The following is a 24,648-nucleotide window of genomic DNA, read 5'->3' on the forward strand; positions in this document are numbered from 1 at the left end:
GATCCTGTCACGGAATAAAAAAATTAAATAGAAATGTATTTCTGACTTTATATCTTACAATATTTACATTATTTCTCATAACTCTGCTATATAAAGTTGCAATTGCATGATATAAACTTGTAATTGCAAAAAATGCACTCACTGAGCACTTAATTAAGAACACATGTACAACTAGTTATTCATCCTATTATCTAATCTGCCAATCGTGTGGCAGCAGCGCAATGCATAAAATAGTGCAGATACAGGTTAGGAGCTTAAGTTAATGTTCACATCAACCATCAGAATGGGGAAAACATTTGATCTCAGTGATTTTGACCGTGGCATGATTGTTGGTGCCAGACACTCAGGTTTGAGTATTTCTGTAACTGCTGATCTCCTGGGATTTTCACACACAACAGTCTCTAGAGTTACCTCAGTATGGTGGCAAAAACAAAAAACATCCAGTGTGCGGCAGTTCTGTAGACAGAAACACCTAGTTGATATGAGAGGTCAACGGAGAATGGCCAGACTGGTTCGAGCTGACAGAAAGGCTACGGTTACTGAGATAACCACTCGGAGTACATTTGTGGTGAGCAGAATTGCATCTCAGAATGCACAACACATCGAACCTTGAGGCGGATGGGCTACAACTACAGAATACCACGTCGGGCCTTTATTGGGACCATAGTGTTCCTAATAAAGTGCTCAGTGAATGTAAATCGCAATTGTGAATGTAAGTCTTTCAACTGCAACTTTATTTCTTGCAGTTGCAAGATCACAGTTCCAAAAGAAAAAAAGTCCCAAATGAAAAATGTAAACTTACAATTGCCACTTCATTTCTTGCTATTTCTGATTATATCGTGCAACTGTGACAAGTTTATATATCACATTTGCGAGTTTTATCTTACTATTGCGAGGAATGTTATTGCAATATAAAAAGTCGCAATCGCAAGATTTAAACTCACAATTGTGACTTTATATCTTGAAATTTCTGGAAAGTGCAACTCTATATCTATCAATTTCTCCAAATCGCAATTTTTTATTCCGAGAAAAAAGTGCAAATTGAAAACGCTCTGAAACCTGACATGCAATCCTTCAATATTTTGAGCGAACAGTCAGTTAAGACATTTCCAACAGCAGTGTCATTGTATTACACTTCTCACTAACAAGGGGCTCAATCACATTCCCCGAACCCTTTCACCCCGCGTGTGATGATTGCACGGAGGCCCCGTCAGCCAATGTGAAACATTTAGTTGAAGCAAGTCTTCCAGACCTACGTTTTTACATCTTTTTCTCTCTACCCTTTCCTCTTAGTGCACATACAGCTAGCCACAGCCACGCAGGGGTGAAAGCTTAAAGCCGATGTGCCATTTCTAATCCCCTCTGTTCCTGCCTTTGTGTAGTGGCCCAGCAGGAAGTAGGAGCTGGGCAGACAACAATTAACAAAAGAGCTGTGAAGAATACAATTAGCCATCAATAGGAAACCACAGGCCTTTGTGCCTGTTTCCATGGAGATGCTTGACTACTACTATTCCAGGATTACAGAACTGTTCCCCGCCTCTCCACAACACCACCACCTCTTCAGGGTTTTTTCTTTAACGCTCTCCATCTCTTCTTTTCTTCCTCTGCCTTTTATATCCACCTCTCCTTTCTCCCCATCCACTTTCTTTCTTTATTTCCATGTTACTCTCTTGTCACTAAGTACTCTGGCGGCTTTATACGCAGCTCACACCTTTGTTCTGCTTGACGCTTTTCAGGTCTTTTACCTTTGTGTCCCCCACTGGGCTGAGTTGATGGTGATGACTTTTTTCTTCAATACTGGCACACATTTTCTTAATTTGTCCAAAGGATTAACCAGACTGTGGCTTTGTAAGGGTTCAAAAAGACCTGCACTGATCTATAACGCACCAGTATTCTAACCGTTCATGAAAACTACATCTTTATCACCCATTTGGGCACTGTAAACTTCAGCATGGAACCTGCATCTATTGTCCTGGAGTACATAGTGTTTATAAATAATTCACACTGTTGATTGTTCTGAGCTAACAAATTTAAAAACATTTTCTAAATGTTGTATTTTGGTTGTAGGACTGTTGAAATTGTGACAATTTATATATTAGCATTATATATATATTATATATTATATATATAAATTTCATTTATTCACTTTCATCGTAAAAATTAAATTAGGGTGTCATTCATAAAACACAAGCAATTTGTTATGATGAGTAGGAGAGCAGGAAGACAGACGAGGGGCGAGGAAATGAAACATCCACAATGGGAAAAAGTAAAATAAAAACACGTAAGGCACACAAGGAGTTAACCAGCAGGGAAAACAACGATAGGAAACACGGGAACCAGGCATCTACATACATCAACAATCGACAGGGGAATGGAGAAACAGCAGGGTTTAAATACACAGGAGACATGATGATAACAAACAACGATCAGGTGAGCACAATGACACAAGGGCTGGCAGTGATGAGGGCCGGGAATCATAGGAAGTGTAGTTTTTACAAAAGGAATAGGAGTTAGAGACAAAGACAAGTGAAACACAGGGCAGACAACAAGGGAATCGTGACACAATTTCTATGTAAATCGTTCACAAAAATATTGTTGCATGGAATTGAACCTGATCAGCATCAGAATGGCTTTATGAAAGATTTTCACAGAAATGTGTTGAAATTGTGTTTCGTGAATGAGGCTTCTAATGTTTAAATTACATTCAATCAATTTTGCACCAAGAACATTTTATCCTTTTTTTTAAGAATGTGATTGCTAACGTTTATGTAACTTTTATGCCACATTCACATCTTGTCAGAATTACTCCTCATCACGGGCATATTAACCAGAGCTCAGCGCCTTTTCATCAGATTTTTTTCTCTTCAGGGTTGCGATTTCATCTCTTTTGCTCTGGACGCCTGAATCTTTGCTTTGTCGTTCTACCTGCACACCTTTACATTGAGGGGATTATTTCTACACCTGCTTGTGCTTTGTAAAACAGTGTATCTGTTTCTTGATATTATGCATTGTGTATTATAATGTGTATGAGTTTCTTTCAGTGAAAAGAAACTAAAATAGCCTTTTGCTTAACGACATCTATGGGCACGAGTGCTGTTTTATATAAGCGGGGCTCGTTGAGACTGATTGTGTTTACTGTGAATGCATGAAACTAATGAAACACAAGACGCTTTGCTCTTGGCTCAGTTTTGTTTCTGACTGCCAAAGCTATTCTCCTCTTAACCTTCTATACTCCTTCTGCGGCTTTCGCGGTACTGCACAAGGGAGGTGAGTGAGGTCAGGATATAGAGCAAGGAGACTTTGAGGATGATTTGTCGCTGGCTTTGGCCTTATATCTCTCCTCTTCACCATGATCTAAAGCGGTTTCACCTGTCCCCTACGGCTATGACAATCTGCATGCTGGCATGCATGATACGATCACATTAGGCTGAGATTATGATGAGTTCATTGCGAGTATATGACATGCAACGAACTTCGCTCTCGGTTTGCTAGAGGATGCCAGTCCTCTCCCCTCTCTATATCTAGTGGTGGAAGGTATACATAGCACAAAGGATGATATGCTGGCTTGAGCCTGCATCTCTCCTCTTCTCCATTAGAAGTGGCTTCACCTGTCCAGTGCACCCGTGGCAATTTCTGGCTCACTCCGGCGCACTGCTATCGTTCACACTCAGTGGTGGTGATGTGTTGGGCCTCATGTAGTCAGATAGGAGACAAAGGCACATTGCCATAAAGCCTGACTGAAAGCCTGCTAACAAAAAACGTCACCAAAATTAAACAAAGGGAGACCAAACAGACTACAAATCCCATTAAGCCTTGCTCACTTTACACTTAGGTGTGAAATTCTAAAGGATCGAACTCTCAACTCCTGCTGGATGAAACGCACGACAGAACACGCCCCTCAACCATGATGTCATCGAGAGTATAAAACTTTGGAGATTCCTCCTAAGCTTGCTTCCAGCGACAGTATGCGCCTTGTCTAGTTGCAGCCCTTTTGCTCCCAGGTGTAGCCTCGTTGCCCAAGGAAATAGCGTACGTACCTGAACTTTGGCCATACAATCTCCATCTTGCTGGACGAGCTGAGATTCTCAGTGTTCCACCGAGCATGCTAATGGATCCGAAGGAGACTGCCGAGCAATCAGTGTCTCACCTTTTTTCCTGTAGAAGTGAAGAAAGATTTCTCTTCCTTCTTCAACCGAGTCAACTTCGCTGATATCGCCGCCAACCCGCCGAGAATCAGCCGCCATACCACCTGCCGACAGAGCGAGGAAACGGTCGGAGTCAAACAATAGATGAACACACATTCTACCCATGTCCTCACGTGACTCATGTTAGAGGTTTATGTCTGGGCAGAGATAGATTATTATAGTGTGCTGTTCTTGTGTATCAAGGTTGTTGCTTGTACAATTTACTGACCACCGAGTCTGTTCATTGCTGCTAAGAATACTCAAGGTATTACTGTAACTTACTATTACCACAAATAAGATTTGCTGTGTTGTTGTCCAACCACCTTGGGCTGTTTGTGCATTTCTGTCATCGCAGATGAGACCGGCACACTGAGTTTATCCATTAAAGAACCAACGACTGCAGCAGATGGATTATAAGCCATTCACTGCATCCCTGAGTGATAAAACTGACGGCTGCCGTCTCTCTCACGATCGCTAAACTGACTTCGGTGCTGTTACTCTGTTCTCTCTCTTGTACTAACCACACACGCAAACGACTCCTCACAAACACACACATTTGGAGAACAAATGACTTGCCAATAGAGCCCAGCTTTGTCTCTAAGTTATCATACCAGTGGAGACATGCCCACATTCACGGCCACATTCTCTGGCCGGAAACCTCGCATGACATACTCTCCAGGAGAGCCTCGCCCGCCATTTTATGCGCGCGCACACACACACACACACACACACACACACACACATGTTGTGTTTCCATGTTTTATGGGGACTTTCCATAGACATAATGGTTTTTATACTGTACAAACTTTATATTCTATCCCCTAAACCTAACCCTACCCCTAAACCTAACCCTCACAGAAAACATTCTGCATTTTTACATTTTCAAAAAACATAATTTAGTATGATTTACAAGCTGTTTTCCTCATGGGGACCGACAAAATGTCCCCACAAGGTCAAAAATTTCGGGTTTTACTATCCTTATGGGGACATTTGGTCCCCACAAAGTGATAAACACACACACACACACACACACACACACACACACACACACACACACACACACACACACACACACACACACACACACACACACACACACACACACACACACACACACACACACACACACCTTCCATGTATTATAGGCTTATCTGTTACCATATCTAATCATGTTACTCTTAAGTTTGTAGTTGGAAGTCAGAAGTTTATTGACTGCATTGTATTGATTATTAATCGATATTACTGCATCAAAAAACTTTGGTATACTTTAAAGAGTGTTTTGGTATTGTTCTGCATGCATCTATGCAGAGGGCTGGTAGGGAATGTCAGTGTTCAGATTCAAGTCTTCATTGTTGATCTTCTGAATGTCGATGTTCTCCAGACGTCGACTTACCTAAGAGAACAATTCTATTTTGAGATTGCTATACTGTCTGGTCCCGGCAATATTCATTCTTATTAATATTCTTTTGATAATTGATGGTTATCTTTGCATTTACATTTATTCATTTGGCAGACGCTTTTATCCAAAGCGACTTACAAAAGAGGAAGAACATCAGCGAATCATCTTAGGGAGACAGTGGTACAAAAAGTGCAGATTTAACAGATTTAAGTGCAACAAGAAATTTCAATATTTTTTTATTTATTTATTTATTTATTTATTTTATTTTTTTTAGTGACCGGTTAAGTGCTTTTGGAAAAGATGTGTTTTTAGCCGTTTTTTTGAAGATAGAGAGTGAGTTAGCTTCCAGGATTGAGTTGGGAAGGTCATTCCACCACCGTGGTATGATGAAACTGAAAGTCCGGGAAAGTGTTTTGGTGCCTCTTTGTTTTGGTACGACAAGGCGACGTTCCTTAGCCGACCGCAGGCTTCTGGTGGGAACGTAGCTCTGCATAAATGTTTTTAGGTATGCTGGAGCAGACCCAGTGACTGTTTATATGCCAGCATCAGGGCCTTGAATTTAAAACGTGCATGAACCGGCAGCCAGTGGAGAGAGACAAAGAGTGGTGTAACATGTGCTCTCTTAGGTTCATTAAAGACCAGACGTGCTGCTGCATTCTGGATCATTTGGAGAGGTCTAATAGCACATGCAGGAAGGCCTGCAATGAGAGCGTTACAGTAGTCCAGTCTAGTTATGACAAGGGACTGAATGAGCAGTTGTGTGGCATGTACAGAGAGGAAGGGTCTTATCTTCCTGATATTGTAGAGTGTAAATCTACAAGATCTTGCAGTCTTTGAGATGTGGTCTGTGAAATTTAGCTCATCATCAATGGTTACCCCTAGATTCCTGACCGTTTTGGAAGGCGAAACTGTAGTTGGACCCAGCTGCATGGTGATGTTGTGTTCAACAGCCGGGTTGGCTGGAAAGACAAGGAGTTCGGTCTTGGCAGGGTTGAGTTGAAGGTGGTGTTCCTTCATCCAGGCCGAGATGTCTGCCAGTCAGGCAGCGATTCGAACGGTCACTGTGGTGTCGTTGGGCTGGAAAGACAAGTAGAGTTGCGTGTCATCAGCGTAGCAGTGGTAAGAGAAACCATGTGACTGGATGATGGGTCCCAGTGATGTTGTGTATATGGAGAAGAGAAGTGGCCCAAGCACTGATCCCTGAGGTACCCCAGTAAGTAACTTGTGTGGCTTGGATACTTCCCTCTCCATGCTACCTCAAAGGACCTTTCTGAGAGATAAGAGTTGAACCAGTCAAGCACAGTTCCAGTGATACCCAGTTTAGAGAGGGTGGAGAGTAGGATCTGATGGTTGACTGTGTCAAAGGCAGCAGAAAGGTCCAGCAAAATCAGAACGGATGATCTCGATTCAGCTCTCGCCTGTCTCAGCGACTCGATGACAGACAGCAGGGCAGTCTCAGTGGAGTGTCCACTTTTGAAGCCCGACTGATTGTCATCCAGCAGCTTGTTCTGTGAGAGATAGGCGGAGATCTGATTGAAAACTGCCCTTTCAAGTGTTTTTGCCATGAATGGGATGAGAGAGACTGGTCTGTAGTGTTCTATCTGTGTGGGGTTAAGTGAAGGTTTTTTCAGCAGTGGGGTTACTCGAGCCTGTTTAAATGTAGTGGGAAAAGTGCCTGTAAGAAGGGATGTGTTAATTATGTGTGTAAGTGCCGGTAGGATGGACGGAGAGATGGCCTGGAGAAGGTGTGATGGAATGGGGGTCAAGGGAACAGGTTGTGGGGTGGTTGGAGAGGAGGAGTTTAGAGACCTCAGTGTCAGTTAAAGGAGAGAACATAGGGAAAGAAGGGTTGCATACAGGAGCCAGGTGTTTGACAGGGTGTGGTGCTGTGAATGTATTGCTGATGGCTGTAACCTTATCAGTAAAAAATGTGGCGAATATATCTGCTGTCAGTGATGTGTCAGGTGGTGGAGGGGAGGGCAGAGAAGTGTGTTAAATGTTCTAAACAAGCTACGAGTGTCTGTGGTGCTGTTGATCTTGGTCTGGTAATATGACGCTTTTGCAGTTTTAACGTTATTTGAAAAAGTTGCGAGCAGAAGCTGATATTTACCTAGATCAGCTGGATCTTTAGATTTACGCCATCTCCTCTCAGCTGCCCTGAGATCAGTCCGATGTTCACGAAGGACGTCAGACAGCCAGGGGCTGGGTGGTGTAGTCCGTGCTGGTCTAGAGGAGAGAGGACAGATGTTGTCTAGACAGGTTGTTAAAGTAGAGCTAAGTGTGTCTGTGGCAGTGTTCACATCAAGCATGGAAAATACATTTATTGTCGGAAGAGAGGCAGAGACATCAGTGGAAAGGCGAGAGGGTGAGAGGGAATGGAGGTTACGGCGAAAGGAAACCAAAGGTGGAGTCGGTTTTACAATGGATGGGAGAATCATGTTGAATTGAACAAAGTAGTGATCAGAAACATGTAAAGGTGTAACAAGAATATTAGAGGTGGTACAGTTACATGTAAAAATGAGGTCCAGCTGGTTGCCTGACCTGTGAGTTGCTGTTGTGTGTAGTCTTTCCAAGTCAAATGAGGCCAGAAGAGTATTCAGATCAATGGCCTGGGGTTTGTCCTGGTGTATGTTGAAATCACCAAGAACCACAAGTGGCCAGCCATCCTCTGGCAAGGAGGACAGCAGGACATCCAATTCCTCAAGAAAGCTTGTCAGCTGACCTGGGGGGGGCGATAGATGACAACAACAACAACATGTCATTTTGTGGGTTGCATTATAGTTATGGCATGGAATTCAAAAGATGCATTGTTACATAGTGAAGCATGTGGTGAAAAAATCCAGTTATTATGAATGAGCAAACCTGTTCCCCCACCCCTACCAGTATGTCGAGGGGTGTGGGAGAAGGAGAAGTTGTTAGAGAGAGCAGCAGGTGTTGCTGTATCCTCAGGACGTATCCATGTCTCTGTCAGTGCCAGGATGCTGAGGGTGGACTGCGTGGCGAAAGCTGGAATGAAGGCAGCTTTGTTCACAGCAGACTGGCAGTTCCAGAGTCCCACTGAGAACGAGAGTGGAGCAGGTGTTGAAGTGCAAAGCGGCCGTAGGTTGTGTGGGTTGCGTTTTGTCTTGCATCTGTATCTTGTGAACGGTCTACAACAGATAACAGGGATGTGCTTGAAGGCATGTGTTATTAGTGAACTAGACATGATAGTATGTATGTATGTATGTATAAGTAAAATAATAAAAGAGATAGAATAGAAAAATACTTAAGTGCTTTGGTGAGTGGAGCCTTGTCAGTGTCCTTGCTCGGTGGACTCGCATAGGTAGACTCGCTGGTCTTTACCAAAGGAGGGCTTCACACGAGGGCCACCACTTCCGCTGTCGCTTCCGCGTCAGCATTAAGTCCAATAAATAACCACTTTTACGAGCCGTTCAGTGGAAAAAAGCAGCCACGCCTTAATGCTACTTATCACAACAAAGCTAGTCACGTGGTCACCCGAAACCGAAACTCAGGGTTGCACGGGAACAAATGCAACTTCTGTACAGCGCAAATACATTATGCTGCACTTAGCAATAAATAATACTCTGAAACCAGTGAAGCACTGTTTGCAGACACTAAAACGACGATAGTTTTACACACACACACAGGATAACCAACCCGAAGTCTAAGCAAATCTAGCAACGAATCCTACGTGACAAGTTTAAACAAGTCTAACAATTCTATCAGCGAATACTATGGGACAAGTCAACACAAATATAGTGCGCACACACACACCAAACACACGTCAAAGCGACCCGCGTTCAAGACAGTAAACAAATATCACCTGATCTAGCAATGAATACCACTATAACAACATTAAAAACAATGAAATAAACACACTTACATACAACTGCAGACTCCTGTAGATAGATCGCTTCTCCTTCTACGCCAATCATCTTTGATGATTGTTGATTTGAAGGATTCATAAGCTAATGTTGATTTTAATCAATGTTCTATTGACTTTAATAATTACTAATTATCTTTGATAATTATTAATTATTTCTTATAACCAAAACCACTCTTGAACAAAGCCCCAACATTAATGGTGCCCCTTGTGAGGAGTCATACATGCCAGTTTTGTCACAGTGTGTATGCATAAGAATCCAAAGTAATAAATGTAATCATTAGTTTCTGTTTGACGATTTACTTCTCTCATGACTTACCAAGCATATTCCAGTGTGGTGTGAAAGTGCTATTAGAGTGGATTAGGGGTTGGTAAATTGACAATTGTCTGCTCAAAGCCTGCTGTTGTTGTTATTTAATGCTTTAGCCTTGATGTTACACAGAGGTGTCAGGCCAACTAATTAACATCCACCAATGAGAGGTTGCAGTGACATTTGCACATTGCATAACAGTAACCCATAAGCCACAGGTCAAAGCATCTTACCTGTGCATTCGTGTCAGCATTATAGCAACTGTAACACAATAAGCTATCAGAGCCACTGTGTCACAAGCATTTTTCTGCCCCGGTAAGATGAGTCGCCAATCCCCCGACGTGGCCAGAGCTGAAGCTCCTCAGAGGTCAGACGAATTAGCACTACAAGATGTGGTCGCTGCTATCCTCCATCTCTCCATAGAGGAGAGAGATAACCTCAATGGCTACAATGTTAGTCGTTGTGATGAAGCTTTGCATGAACTAGTTGATTACATCAACAACCCGGTCAGGAAACAAAGTGCATAATCCCGGACCTTGTGGGCCAAATTTTCCTTCATCACCACAGAACCCAACTGCAAAATGCAGAGCACCAAGCTCAGCTCACTCAGCTGCAGAACAGCTACCAAGCGGTGCAGAGGGAAAATCTCAGCCTGCGCCAAGAAATTAAGTGCACCCAAGCTGAGAGAGTCCAGGCACAGAAAGTAATGCCAGGATGCAGGAGGTAAATGAAACCCTGCGCAGGCAGCTCAAAGCTGCCCAGCTAAGAGCAGAGTCAGATCAGGTAAGTGCAGCAGCCAACCTGGCCACCCAGGAAACATGCTGACATCGAAGAGGGCCCCCCCTTTAGCACAACCAGTAGAAATGTGCCCCTAGGAAAGCCAGGGACATATGCTAGGAGCCGAGCTGCCCCTAGTGGTACAGTCTCTGACTTCATCCTCCTAGATGCCTTTCAAGCTCCTCTAGCAGCCTGCTGGTTGGATGCAGGTGCCCCACCTTCCAGTTGACCCCTCAGTCCGCTTTCAGTCACACCACCTTGGGTTTTGACCAGACTGATTCCACACCATGAAGGGGGGAAATTACTTCCAAGCCCAGAGTGGTGTAAGCGATTCAAGGGCCCCATTAACCAGGGAGCTGTGCGCAACATGGGCTCACCCCCACATGTCGACAGGACTCCATCCACACCACAAAGGGGAAGAAGTCATCCTCATCACTATAACGATCTGAGTGACTATGGTGTTTCGGATGATTTAGACGACCCAAAGTCATACTGACACCAAGGCTTGTGCACTCGACAGGCTCGAAGGCTTCACAACCTCCACAAGAGCGTGCAATTTGACGTTACGATGCACTGCATAATGGGCAACCCTACCATGCAGGAAATCAGAAGGTACATGCAACTGGCATGGGAGATGCACTTGTGCCCTGCTCGAGGGCACGAAGGCGAGTTCTGGGGATCATAGCCTCAGAAAATGCAGACAAGCGCTTGAAGGCAACAAGATGCCTGGCGTTAAGGTGAACAGGATGCCAGGGGCACCAACCACAGCAGGGTGGGCAACAGAACCAGGGGGTGGTGACCAGACACACACCCAGGATAATGCCGGGCCAAAAGACCAAATCACTCGCCGACCGAAAGGAAATGTACGGAAACCAAAACAAGAACGTTAGTGGAAAGACAAGGTTTCAAAGCCCCCCAGAGGACAAGGTTTGAGACAAGAAATGCAGGGTATAATCAGGAGATACCTGACAGAGGCACTAACGCAGCTTGTCGTGCTCCGTCATTCAAAATTTACATTGTTGGTTGGGAAAGGGGAACAGGGGAGGCCAAGTTGCTCACAAAACAGTCACTCCTAACACTCCATACCCTCCTTTTCTGACATTCTTGGGTGATCTGTACCGTAAGGGCAATGCCGACGCATACACAGCATCAGCTCCCATGCACTACCCGACACTGGTTCCAAAATAAGTCTGATGGGTTCCAACACCTTTGCAAAGGTGGCTAGAGCAACGCTCTCCCTCAGCAAACCTTTACAGTTCAAGACCTGCAACGTAAGCATCACAAGCTACACGAAAGATAGGCCATCTATCACAAAACGGACATGGATCGACATTACCTTTCAAGGGATGGTGTTGGTTCAAACCCTTTTCAGAAGGATCTGCCTTGAGTGTTGGAGCATACAGTATACACTGAAGAGTGTGGCATGTTGTTGGTTACCTAACGGAAGATGGATGGACATGATGTGGTTGGTGTGACTGGTAGGAGGGTTTCTTAACTTGGTGGCGATTGAGTCCTTGACCATAAAACCGACTCCTGAAAGTCTTTTTTCAGTCTTTGGTTTTCCTGACCAGTACAGGGTGTATCCAGCGCCGAGTTCTCTCAGACTTTCTCCCATTCTTCTTTGCAGCACCTCTCAAGCTCCATCAGTTTGGATGGGGAGAGTCGGTGCACAGCCATTTTCAGATCTCTCCAGAGATGTTTAATCAGGTTCAAGACTGGGCTCTGGCTGGGCCACTCAAGGACATTCACAGAGTTGTTACAGGCCACTCCTTTGTTATCTTGGCTGTGTGCTTAGGGTCGTTGTCCTGTTGGAAGATGAAACTTCCTTTAAACTTGGAGCAGGTTTTCATCAAGGATGTCTCCGTACATTCTCTGCTGCATTCATCTTTCCCTCGATCCTGACTAGTCTCCCAGTTCCTGCCGCTGAAAAACATCCTCACAGCATGATGCTGCCACCACCATGCTTCACTGTAGGTAGGTATTGGCCAGATGATGAGAGGTGCCTGGTTTCCTCCAGACATCTTTGTTTCATCAGACCAGAGAATTTTGTTTCTCATGGAAGGCCACTATACCATGCAGATTGGTTTTGATTCTTCTGGAAGGTTCTCCTCTCTCCACAGATAAATGCTGGAGCTCTGTCAGAGTGGTCACATCCCTGACTAAGGCCCTTCTCCGGGTGGCCAGCTCTAGGAAGAGTCCTGGTGGTTCTAGACTTCAAAAATAAAGCAAAGTACAAATAAACAAGGAAAGCCAAGCTTCCACAAAACAGAGAAACAAAAATAGACACAAAGGTCAAAAGGGTATAGTAAGGAAAACACTTAGCTAGAGAACTGGTCAATGGAGGCACAGGGTACTTAGGCTCAAGACTGAACACAATGGCAGGGAACAAACAGACTTATAAAGGCCTAGACACAGGTGAAGGGAATGAGGGTTAATGAGCAGAGAGTTGAACAGGGTTAGGGGTGTTGGTGCCATCTGCAGGAGTGGAGAGAACAGAGCTCAGTGTATAAGTCCCATCTGCATGCCTGGAAGGAGCATGGCATGGAAGGCTCAAGGAAAGCACCCCCTGCTGGTCTGGAGGGGAACAGCAACCCAAAGATGAGATCCTTTACAAGACATGTACTGTTAACTGTGGGACCTTATATAGACAGGTGTGTGCTTTCCAAATCATGTCCAATCAACTGAATTTACCACAGGTGGACTCCAATCAAGTTGTAGAAACATCTCAAGGATGATCAGTGGAAACAGGATGCACCTGAGCTCAATTTTGAGTGTAATGTAAAGGCTGTGAATACATGTACATGTAATTTTTTTGTTTTTTATTTTTAACAAATTTGCAAGGATTTCAAATAAACTTCTTTCACTTTGTCATTATGGAGTATTGTTTGTAGAATTTTGAGGAAAATAATGAATTTAATCCATTTTGGAATAAGGCTGTAACATAACAAAATGTGGAAAAAGTGAAGCGCTGTGAATACTTTCCAGATGCACTGTAAGGGTAGACGTGAACAGTAGACAATTCGTTCATGCCTGTGCAATGGAGCTTTTAGGTGGAGTACAATCTGCACAAACTGGCCCCACCCTTTAAACCTGGGATTCATCTGCCATGGCCCAGCAAGCCAGGAAGGTGACAGCGAGGTCTGCAGGCCATTGGTTTTATATCAGAATTTCCCTCTCCTAGACAGATGGCCAACCATGGTTGATGAGATCTGCCTTCCCCGCTATTCCCCAACCATAGCTTGTCGGCCACAGCTGCAGTCCACTAATACATATTGTGTGCCCTGGTCTCGAACACTTGGCCGTTGATCTGTAGAGACCTTCCGCCCTAGCCGGTGACTTCACTGAAGACGTTCATACACCTAGTGATGCAGTGTTAACATCACCCCCTCAACGTCGTTTGGCCCGCCAGCTGAAACGGTGTACTGGGGTATGCCAGGAATAATTGCTTTTGGAGGTAGACGTGAGAGTTTTGTTAGATGGATGAGGGCCAATGTGTCCATCCACTCGGAGAGTGCAGCTGCCAGACAACAAAGGTACTCCTCTATCCAGAGCCCCTATACCCCACATACCAAATATGTAATGAGTAAAAGCCCAGAGAAGAAAAAAAAGCACAGACTTCACAACTAATTAACTTCATGAAACATAAATAGAATATAAAAACAGCAGAAGTTCCTGACTAAAATAACACTCCCGAGTCCAACTACAATCTGATATGACGCATAGATCTTAAAATAAAATGTGATGCTGCCTCAGATATCTGTTTTTTCATCCCGGGGGACTGTCTGCTGACAGCTCTTGAGGTCTAAGTCGACACAATATATTGTACGTTTCTGAAGAGGTGCACATCAGTCTATGGTGTAGGCAATGCCATAACCGCTGTGGCTATGAGTAGCCAACACTGTAGGTTCGACTCAGAAGTATAAATCGGCCTCAATGCTTTTAACTGTGCAAGCTCGATTTTGTGCATTGTTGTGTTCCAATTGGTGTCAGAGCACAATTCATGGCTATTGCATTATCAAGGTTGAGACCAAAACAGATTCTAATCAAGTATGCAAATGCAGATGCTTCTAGCTACACAAGCTCAATTCTGTGCATTTTTGCGCACATTTTGCAGTCTCAGTGATGTAATAAGGGGTGCTGCAGCGAGATTCATGTAAACTGTCTGGTTGAACTGTGAGTTTTCTCTTTCAAGCTAACTTCTGTCACAGCGGAGCAACAGTTTAAAGATCAAATTGAGAAAATGGTTAAACATGTTAAACCGGATAGCATGTTGGAAATGCATTGGCCAAACACTCGCATCTGCGTACGCGTACTTGTTTCTTGCACTATAAAATATTAGCCAAAGTTGTTGGAACATTCCAGGGTATGTTGGAACATAGTTAGGGTTCCGTTATCACAACAGGCCTTTGTGCATCAGATTGGCAAATCACATAACACTACAGCTTGCATGCATTTCAGCAAAAGTGGTCAAACCCATGGCATTTACAAATGCAAATGACTCCATAGAATGAAGACATTAATTCAGTAATTTGGAATACAACCAAAAGCTCTTTGGACCCCTTGTCTGCATTATAACACTGCCTGCTTGTCAGGCCTATAAGAGTGACTTTGTTTTCTCTGCACTATACACTGTCAATTAGGTGATCATTGTGTCTAATAAGAAAAATCTCATATTGTGGTTGTGAAAATTGCACACATTATAAAAAGAACTTCAGGAGCGGATGCTTTGCTTTGTCTTCCTGTTTACTTGAGCGTAGCTGTGCTGTTGTACCTCCTACCTCCTTTTTAAAGATTTTTATCAACACATACAAATGCATCTCATTAAAATATTTTTAATGAATATTATTAATTTCATTGTTTTTCCTTTTGTAGGATGTCACAGTGAGTCAGTCATTTGTACCCTTAGATTATTTGAATACAGCTATTTTTAGAAATAAACATATTTTGTGTGTTATTTATTATTTATTACATCGGGGCAGATGCTGATTTTAGCTTGTGGTCCCTCCCTCCGGGTGGAAAAGTTACTCACACTATGCACATTATGAAGTGCCACCGCAGATCAGTGGTTTTATAAGGCAAACAACAGACATTTAGAACACAAAATAATACATTCTGATGATTTACTCATGTTGTTCTTCAGTGAAAAAAAAAGGAGATTATTTTTGGGTAAACTATCCATTTAACTAATTATTAAAGGGGTGGTTATATGATATATATACAGGGTTGGGGAGTAACGAAATACATGATTACGTATTTAAAATACAAAATAACTGTATTCCACTACAGTTACAATTCAAATCATTGGTAATTATAATACAATTACATTTAAAAAGTATTTTGATTACTGAAGAGATTACTTTGCATTTTATTATCATTTGTTTTACGCTAAGCTAAAATGCTATTTCAAGCCATATTACATGCACATGTTACCAGGCACAATCATATTTTTTTTATCAAGAAAATTCATGTTGGATCGATATTAGGGCAAAAATCGTATTCCTGATAATAATTTTTATATTGTTTTCCTGTAAACATATCTAAAAATCATTAAAACAAGATCAATTTGATTTATCTTGTTTTAGAAACAACACTGCCTAAGAAATTTAGGTTCTTAAGAGAATATATTTTTAACATTAGTATTTTGTCTTTTTATAGTCAAAACAAGTAAAAAAAATCTACAAGTGCTGAAGAAGTAATCCAAAGTACTTAGAATACGTTACTGGCCTTGAGGCACTTATTCACTGTTTAGTACATAGTGCCTGCAGATATAAATATATATATTCTTATTTAAAGTAAAGTAACAAAAATGATGTGCGTTACAGTTCGGGCAGGTATAGGTTCTGTTCATGTGTGTCGTGACAGAGCAGACAAATGGCTTAAGCACCTGTCGTGCCGATTTAACACCACGACCGACACCTCCCAGAGAACTGGTTTGTGGACAAGCGGGATGCGTGCATTTAGCAAACCCAAAACCCATCCAGGCGAAGGAATCAAGGCTTGTCTAGGTTGCTTTGATGACTCTAGTTACCCTCTGGCTGATCGTGCACCCTCTGAGGCAGCGATGACTAATACGAATGTCTGCCCTTCCAACTTTTGATGGTATACTTTAGTCGTCTACCATTTTGACCACAGGTTACGGGGAATCAGGGTTCGGATTCCGGAGCGGGATCTTGATAAACAGCTATCACATCCATGGAAGGCAGCAGGCATGAAAATTATTGATTTCTACTACGAGCACTGCCTTATGGACCACAGCCTGAACCTGTGGATGATGAGACACAGATAATGCTCCTGCACAAGCAGCGCTTCAAACACGCCTTCAGTTCCTCCAATGTCTATAGTGGTACATATTATAAAATCATTCTAAATTGTTTTGCTGTACTGCAATGTTTTATGGTGTGATGGTTTTTCGGCACCATCCTTTTTTGCACATTTGCAACTTAAATGTGCAGTGGTGCTGAAAGGCCTTATATTAACTACTGCGGGCACACACTCTTTCATTTACAAAAATCCTGATTCATTAACATTAGAACCAGAGTACGCACCTGCTGTGAATCTGTCTGAAATTGAAAACCCTATGTTTATATAGTTAAATCGCAGTATTTTGTGCATTAATAATTACACTGAGCCATTTAAACAAATGCTTATCTGGAGATGTGAAGCTATGTTAAAAACACACACAAGTGGAAAATCCAAATAAAAGCTTGATTCAACTTACAACAGAAATACAACAGAAATATGTTTGTACTGTATAGTAAAGTGTAATATTCACTAAAATATATATTCACAACAATAATAATTATTCTGTAATACTAATGTTATGCAATATCTCACAAGCAAGAGTGCTGTTTTTATTACAAAAGTTTTTATTAATGTTTTCATGACAAAAAATAAGACCAGTGTTGTGTTTTAGATTTCGCTGTGAGGATCTTTACAGAAGCACTTTATTTGATAAGAAAAATGCAATGGTATTTTGAAAAGCAACTGTTCCATTTTCATTGTATTAAAGTTTTAGGAATTCATTTGATTAGACTTCATTTTGATGCTGAAGTTGAATTAAACTACAAAACATGGAATAAAAATGGAAAAGAAAACTAATATATATATATATACTGCATATTACCATGTATCCTGAACAAGTGATTAGATTAATGACATTTGACATACTATTGATCAACTAGGCCACCAAACAAGTTGAGCCTGTTTCAATGTGGTGGCAGTGTGGAAATGTGGGAAAATGACACAAACCACTGTGAAATTATAATTTTCCTTTGCAACAGCTATTTACGCTGTAGCTCCAACCAAAATGGCATTTTGTCTATGCATGCATTTCACAACAACCAATGTGTCCTCTTAAAAAAACTGCAAAAAGAAGTTGATGAGGAAATAATACTGAGCCAGTAAACCGCATGGTATGTAACCAGGGCTGATACAGAACAGCAACTATGACAGATTTTTGCCCAAAATCATGCACGATAAGGTCAAATTCATTATTTCTGAGAATTATTGAAAGGCCGCAACCCGTTCCGAATTTCTTTTCCGTCGATCTGAAGCAACAAGCGCGCTTTTGTGATCGTTAGTGAGAAATGTGTGATGCAAAAACTTCCTTTATGACCACAAACACTTTGCAAAATCGCAAGAATTGGGTCTGGACAGCCTAATTGAGGTAAAAGCAATAGCAAAACAGCAGGTGGTTTGACAACCAAAAGGTTTGAGTGGCAAGTTAGGCCTTGTTTATTTTCGGGCCAATTCAAAGCTTTTTGTGTAACTTGGCTTTTACCGAAAACCTCGCAACTGAACAAAATGGGTTGAGAGGCACTATACAAGTGTATCTGGTGTTGCTTTCTGGCTTAAGGCATTTCAACAGTGCCAGAATTGTCTTTATAAACAGGAGGATATGGGCATAGGGCATCATCCTTGGCTGGTTCATGTCTGCTTGTTTGGATATCACATTGTAGAATGTAAAAACCTACAGACACAAAGCATGGAACAGCTATCTATGCTGGTAAACATAATAAATTATAAAAAGGAGTGTACGTGACAGAAAGGATATTACAAACACACAGCAAAGATCTCTGTGAAAAAATATTTGCATGCTAAATTTGAAAGGAAATGTTCACCCAAAAATGAAAATTCTGTCATTATTTAATCACACTCATGTCATTCCAATTGTTCATGCTGTTATTTTTTTACTTCGGAAAACACAAGAATTTTTAAAGAATTTCTTCATACAGCTCTTTCCATTCGACAACAGTTTATAGTGACCATAGCGAACTGTCAAGCTCCAAAACCCACAAAACAACATCATAAAAGAAGTCAAACTGACTAGTGTGCTAAATTCAAAGTCTTCTGAAAACATATGATAGCTTTGTATGAGAAACAGACTGACATTTACAGTGAATGATCTCTCGTATGATTAATGAGAGTTCAATACAGAAGATTTTAAAAGTTAAACTCAGCAGCATTTGTGGCATAATATTGAAACCACACAAAAATCACTTTGATTCGTCCCTCGTTTATTTGAAGAACAAAAAACAATCGCAGTTAATGTAAGGCACTTACAATGGAAGTGAATGGGGCCAGTCCATTAACAATAAAATACACACTTTTTAAAAGTGTTTGTGTTATATTAACATGATTTTAGTGGGATAAACTCGCTTACTATGCTTATCTGTGTAAAGTTATATCCAATAACTGGATTACAGGGTTTACCAGCGCTACAACGTCATGACAACAACGTTGTAATATTCAACATAACTTTACACAGAAAAGCTAAGTGAGTGTTATTATCACACTAAAATTTTGTTAGCACATACGGTGTAATGTTTAAGTCTTGTGGCTAGCTTTTGAAACTGTGTGTTTTAATGTTTTTGGACTGGCCCCATTAACTTCCATTGTTATTGCCTTAATGTAAATGCGGATTATGCTATTTTTTTTTAAATACACAAGGGACCAGTTGAAATTACTTTTTGGGCAATCAACATTATGCCACAAATACTGTGGATTGAGCTTAACTTGTATTGAACACGGAACAGTCCTTTAAATTTTGGTATTTTACTTAAAGCTATCGTGTGGCTTCAGAAGACCTGGAATATTGGACATTGTAAGTCATTGATGGTACTTTTATTATGTTTTATCATGCCCTTTTTGGAGCTTGATAGACTTGGTTGCTATGATCTGTCATTGTATGGAAAAGAGCCTTGTGAAAATTCTTCAGAAATTCTCCTGTTTTGTTCCATGAACAAATATACTGGCATACAGGTTTGGAACAACATGAGGATAAGTCAATAAAGAATGAAGCAAGACCACAATAGCTGCCAAGCTCACCAAACTGCAAAACACACACACACACACACACACACGTAGTGCATGTCAAATTGGCATTGCATTCAGGTCTGCCAAGAGATTGTAACTCTGGATGTATCCAATTTGCCATAGTAAACTCAGGTGACAAGGCACAAGTCATACCCCACTACCACTCTGTCTCCTTTCAGATGTCTGTCTGGTCCAAAACCACCCACATTTCTACTTTAGTGATTGAAAAAAACAAAAAATTGCAAGAATAAAGGGCCCGCTCACCGCAGGGGCTAGAGGGAATATTGGCAGTTCCGCACACAAAGGCGGCCCTGAAAATAGCCCCCTAGTACAATGAAACCTGCCACTTTGTCTATGAGATAATGTCTAATTGAAAACAGTGCATCCATTGTGCCGCTGTCACCGGCCTATTGTCCAAAGCCTCCTCCCCTCCCCCCTCCGCACACACTCTTTTTTTTCCATTGACGCGGTGCGATTGTTCCCTGCCATTGTGGCACCCGCACCCCTCACTCTCTCTCTGTATTGTTATAATTTCATTACTCGTTTGTTTTTTGTTCCACATCTCCTTTTGCTCCCCTGCAGGTCTTTTGTTCAATACATTTAGGCACTTATATTGAATTGTCAACACAGGGTATGTGTGCGCGTGTGTTTGTGCATGCAAATGTCTACTTCACTGACAAAATCTACCATTAAAGGTGGAAAGTGTCCAATTTAACTTAACAAATTTTGAGTTATTTGTATAGTAACAAAAAGAGCAGCAATTAAATGTTATGTAAATAGTGAATACAATAGATAATACATTTTGAATGGTGCACTAAAGCAAAAAGCAATTAAAGGTGTATAGTGTATACATTTAGGCTTATGATATTACTCTGCAGAAGAATTGTTTATTCTAATACTTATTATTAATTAATGTATTAAAGCTGAAGTGTAAACTTTTCATTACTAAAATATTCAGAGACAACTATAAGGCAAACCATTCGTAGGATGATTTCCTCAAAAACTGTAAACACTGTGTCTCTGTGGTGCTATACAAATATTTTCAGGGGCCTGGGTAGCTCAGCAAGTAAAGACACTGACTACCACAGCTGGAGTCACAAGTTCAAATCCAGGGCGCACTAGTGACTCCAGTCAGGCTTCCTAAGCAACCAATTGGCCGGTTGCTAGGGTGGGTAGGGTCACGTTGGGTTAACTTTCTCATGGTTGCTAAAATGTGTGGTTCTCGCTCTTGGTGGGACGTGTGGTGAGTTGTGTGTGGATCCTGCAGAGAATAGAGTGAAGCCTCCACACACACTACATCTCCACGGTAATGCACTCAACAAGTCACGTGATAAAATGCACAGATTTACAGTCTCAGATGCGGAGGCAACTGAGATTCATCCTCCGCCACCCGGATTGAGGCGAGTCACTACGCCACCACAAGGACTTAGAGTGCATTGGGAATTGGGCATTCCAAATTGGGGAGAAAAATACAATAAAAATATATATATATGGTGGAGTGGTGGTGGCATAGTGGGCTAAAGCACATAACTGTTAATCAGAAGGTCGCTGGTTCAATCCCCACAGCCCCCACCATTGTGTCCTTGAGCAAGGCACTTAACTCCAGGTTGCTCCGGGGGATTGTCCCTGTAATAAGTGCACTGTAAGTCGCTTTGGATAAAAGCGTCAGCCAAATGCATAAATGTAATATAAATGTATATATATACTGTGTATTTTCAAAATGTAGGATGGCAAGGGAAGAATCATTTATATTCAAGACGAAAGCGATATTGATTGGATGAATAAGTAATATTCATTAGTAACGCTCTATGTAATTGGTTGGAGAAACTATAACCCAACTCTAATCCTAGCCCTAAACAAACCTTAAAGTTTCTCAGTAACTTCTGTATTTGTGTCATCTTGGACTGACACCTAGACAATAATTTAATAAATACTTTTGAATACACAAATGACATTGCCTTTGTTTATTTACAAAATTTTATTATGAGTGATATTAAGTTATTTTGATGATCAATGGCAGACGGGGGGAGTATTTCTATACTCTAAAAATATTTAAAGTAAGAAATAGTCTATTAAAAGTATTCATTGAACACTGGTGTCTTTTATCATATTGCAGTTGCCGCAGTTGTTTTCTCCAATATCACACTAAGTATTTTGTCTGCAAATCGAGTGCTTGCAAAATCACATAAGCATCACTTTGTTTACTGGCTTGTTTAGTGCCAACAACGTGTGATTGCCTGCATGTTATCTGCTTTGCATTCCTATAGCTGTTGAAAAGAAAACACAAAAAAGTGCATTGCACATTATACCCTCTATCAACACTGATTATCTGATGATGCTGAATCATGGAAACATCCGGAGCTTGTTCATTCTTCCTTTGCACAGAATCCGACTTGATTTGGGTCCTTTTTACTTTCAGGGTCTGGATCTTTGCCTAACGTTGCCATGTCCATTTCTGCCAAAGTGAGTCACAATGAAAAATGCTGCAAATGTTTCCTTGGGTGAAAAAGAGAAACAAAAGCCCTTATCGGACTTGCATATTATTATACTTGTTTATAGGAGAAAAATTGAGGTATTATGTATAACGACTAGACTGTTAAAACAAGATAAGCAACATGTTCACAGGTTCGTGCTCAGAGAATGCTTTGGTGGAGCGTCACCTTTGTGTAAGCAGAAATTGTGCTTTAATTTTTGCATCTACAGTGGGGAAGGTGTAGAATAAAATGTAAATAAATGGCACATACTTGGTTAAGTGAACAAATTAGTATTACAATTACGATATGTCAATGTTAACAAAATGTAAGTAAAAACTCAAATTAAAGGTTCAAACTTCCGACGTGGCTTAGCATTGCAATACAAACTACCAGCTTCTGTACACTATTATATTCCATTCAAGTCAAGTAAACATTTCTGCTATACAAAACACAGTATTACTGTCCTATAACTAAAATGGGCAAAATAATGTATTATATTTGACAATGTGTACGTAGAAAATGAATATAAACGTTTACATTAAATTTGTTAATAATTTCCTCAATCACACTACTATATTTCATTCATTGTAAGTCAAATAATCTTTTCTGCTGACTTTTGCATTCAAGTCAAAAATATGTGACAGATAAGTTGATGCTTTCACTGTATATTCGACTGGGTTAAGTCCAAGTCCGGACTTGAGTACTACAACACAGGGCAAGGGTCACCTATATAATTAAGGTACATTTTTAGTGAAAGGTTCAACTGGGATCTCAGGACAAGAGATTTTTTTTTTATACATTTCAGGACAGGGCAGATTGTAGCGAGAGGCAGTTTTACCTTTTTGCTTTTTAATGAAATGTTTTGTACTTCATAATTGTGTTAGTATATAAATGTGTTGCTGAAAAGTCATTAAATAGCTAATAAAGGCTACTTAATTGCAAGTTTTCACAGTGACAACTTACACCACATAATGCCTGCTATTGGGGCACGTTGTCACAAAAGGTCAACGTTTAAATTAACTGCATACGCTGATGAGCAAAAACATTATGGCCACCTACTAATATGCTGTTGGTCCTGGTCACTGTGTGTTGTGACACATTCCACCCATAACCTTCATAAAAAATGTCTGTGTCTCATTCCACAGTAGACCTTCTGTCAGTTCAGACCAGATGGGATAGTCTTGGTTGCCCTCGCACATCGATGAGCATTGGGCGCCCAACACCCTGTCACCAGATTGTGGTTTGTCCCTCCTCGGACCACTGTCGGTTGGTACTAACCACTGCTGACCAGGAGCACCCCACAAGCTTTCCGAGATGTGACCCAGTCGTCTGGCCATAACAATCTGCCCTTGTCAAAGTCGCTCAGGTCTTTACTCCTGCACATTTCTCCTGCATTCAACCCATTGACTATGAGAACTGATTGTTCGCTTACATCTAATCTACCCAGACCTTGATATGTGGCCTTGTTAGATGATGATCAATGTTATTTACTCACCTGTGTATCTTTTCCAAGGCAATAATGGTGGAAACTTTCATATTGGAAAGGTTCATAGATTTTGGTAGACAAAACTGTAAGGTCTGTACAGAAAATGACATTCAAAAATAAACCCTGCCTGAGAAAATTCAAATGAATAAAAAGTGTGACAACTAGCCACAATCTTATCAACACGGCTCAGAAGGTTTAACGTCAATGTCATATATTCTCTGTCTTTTGTCTAGACTTTTATGTTGAATTTCTTGTTTAGTTCCCAGTTTCCTGTTTGTTTTGTAGTCCTTTTGTAGTTTTATTTCATGATTGGTTCTCCCTTGTTGTTTCCCCAGGTGTTCCACATTCCCTGATAGTTTCCCCTGGTGTATTTCTTTTTTTAATAGTTTTTTTATTAAACTTAAAACAAACAAACAAAATCAATGTACAGTCAAAACTGCAATAATACAACAACAACAAAATACAGAAAACTATAGCCAGAGGGGAAGGCTAAACATTATGTAAATATATTGAAGGACTCACATATAGAAACATTTTTAATTGCTTTCTTATTATGTGAATGAAAAATAGTCTTGATATATATTTGAATTTCTTTTCCAAGAACCAAAAATAAAGGTTGGGATTTACTGTACATACATTTATGTACCTGTGGTGTATTTAGGCCCTTGTTTCCCCTGGTTGTGTTTCAGTCTTTGCATGTTTTGTCAATGCTCTGTGCTTGATTCCCTGTGTTTTGCTTTTCTTTTTATTCTGAGTTAGCTTGTTAATTTTTCAGTTAAATAAAGTTACATTTAGGTCCTCAATCCTCACCTACCTTGTC

The sequence above is a fragment of the Xyrauchen texanus genome, chromosome 32, assembly GCF_025860055.1.
Source record: "Xyrauchen texanus isolate HMW12.3.18 chromosome 32, RBS_HiC_50CHRs, whole genome shotgun sequence".
In the NCBI taxonomy this organism is placed as follows: Eukaryota; Metazoa; Chordata; class Actinopteri; order Cypriniformes; family Catostomidae; genus Xyrauchen; species Xyrauchen texanus.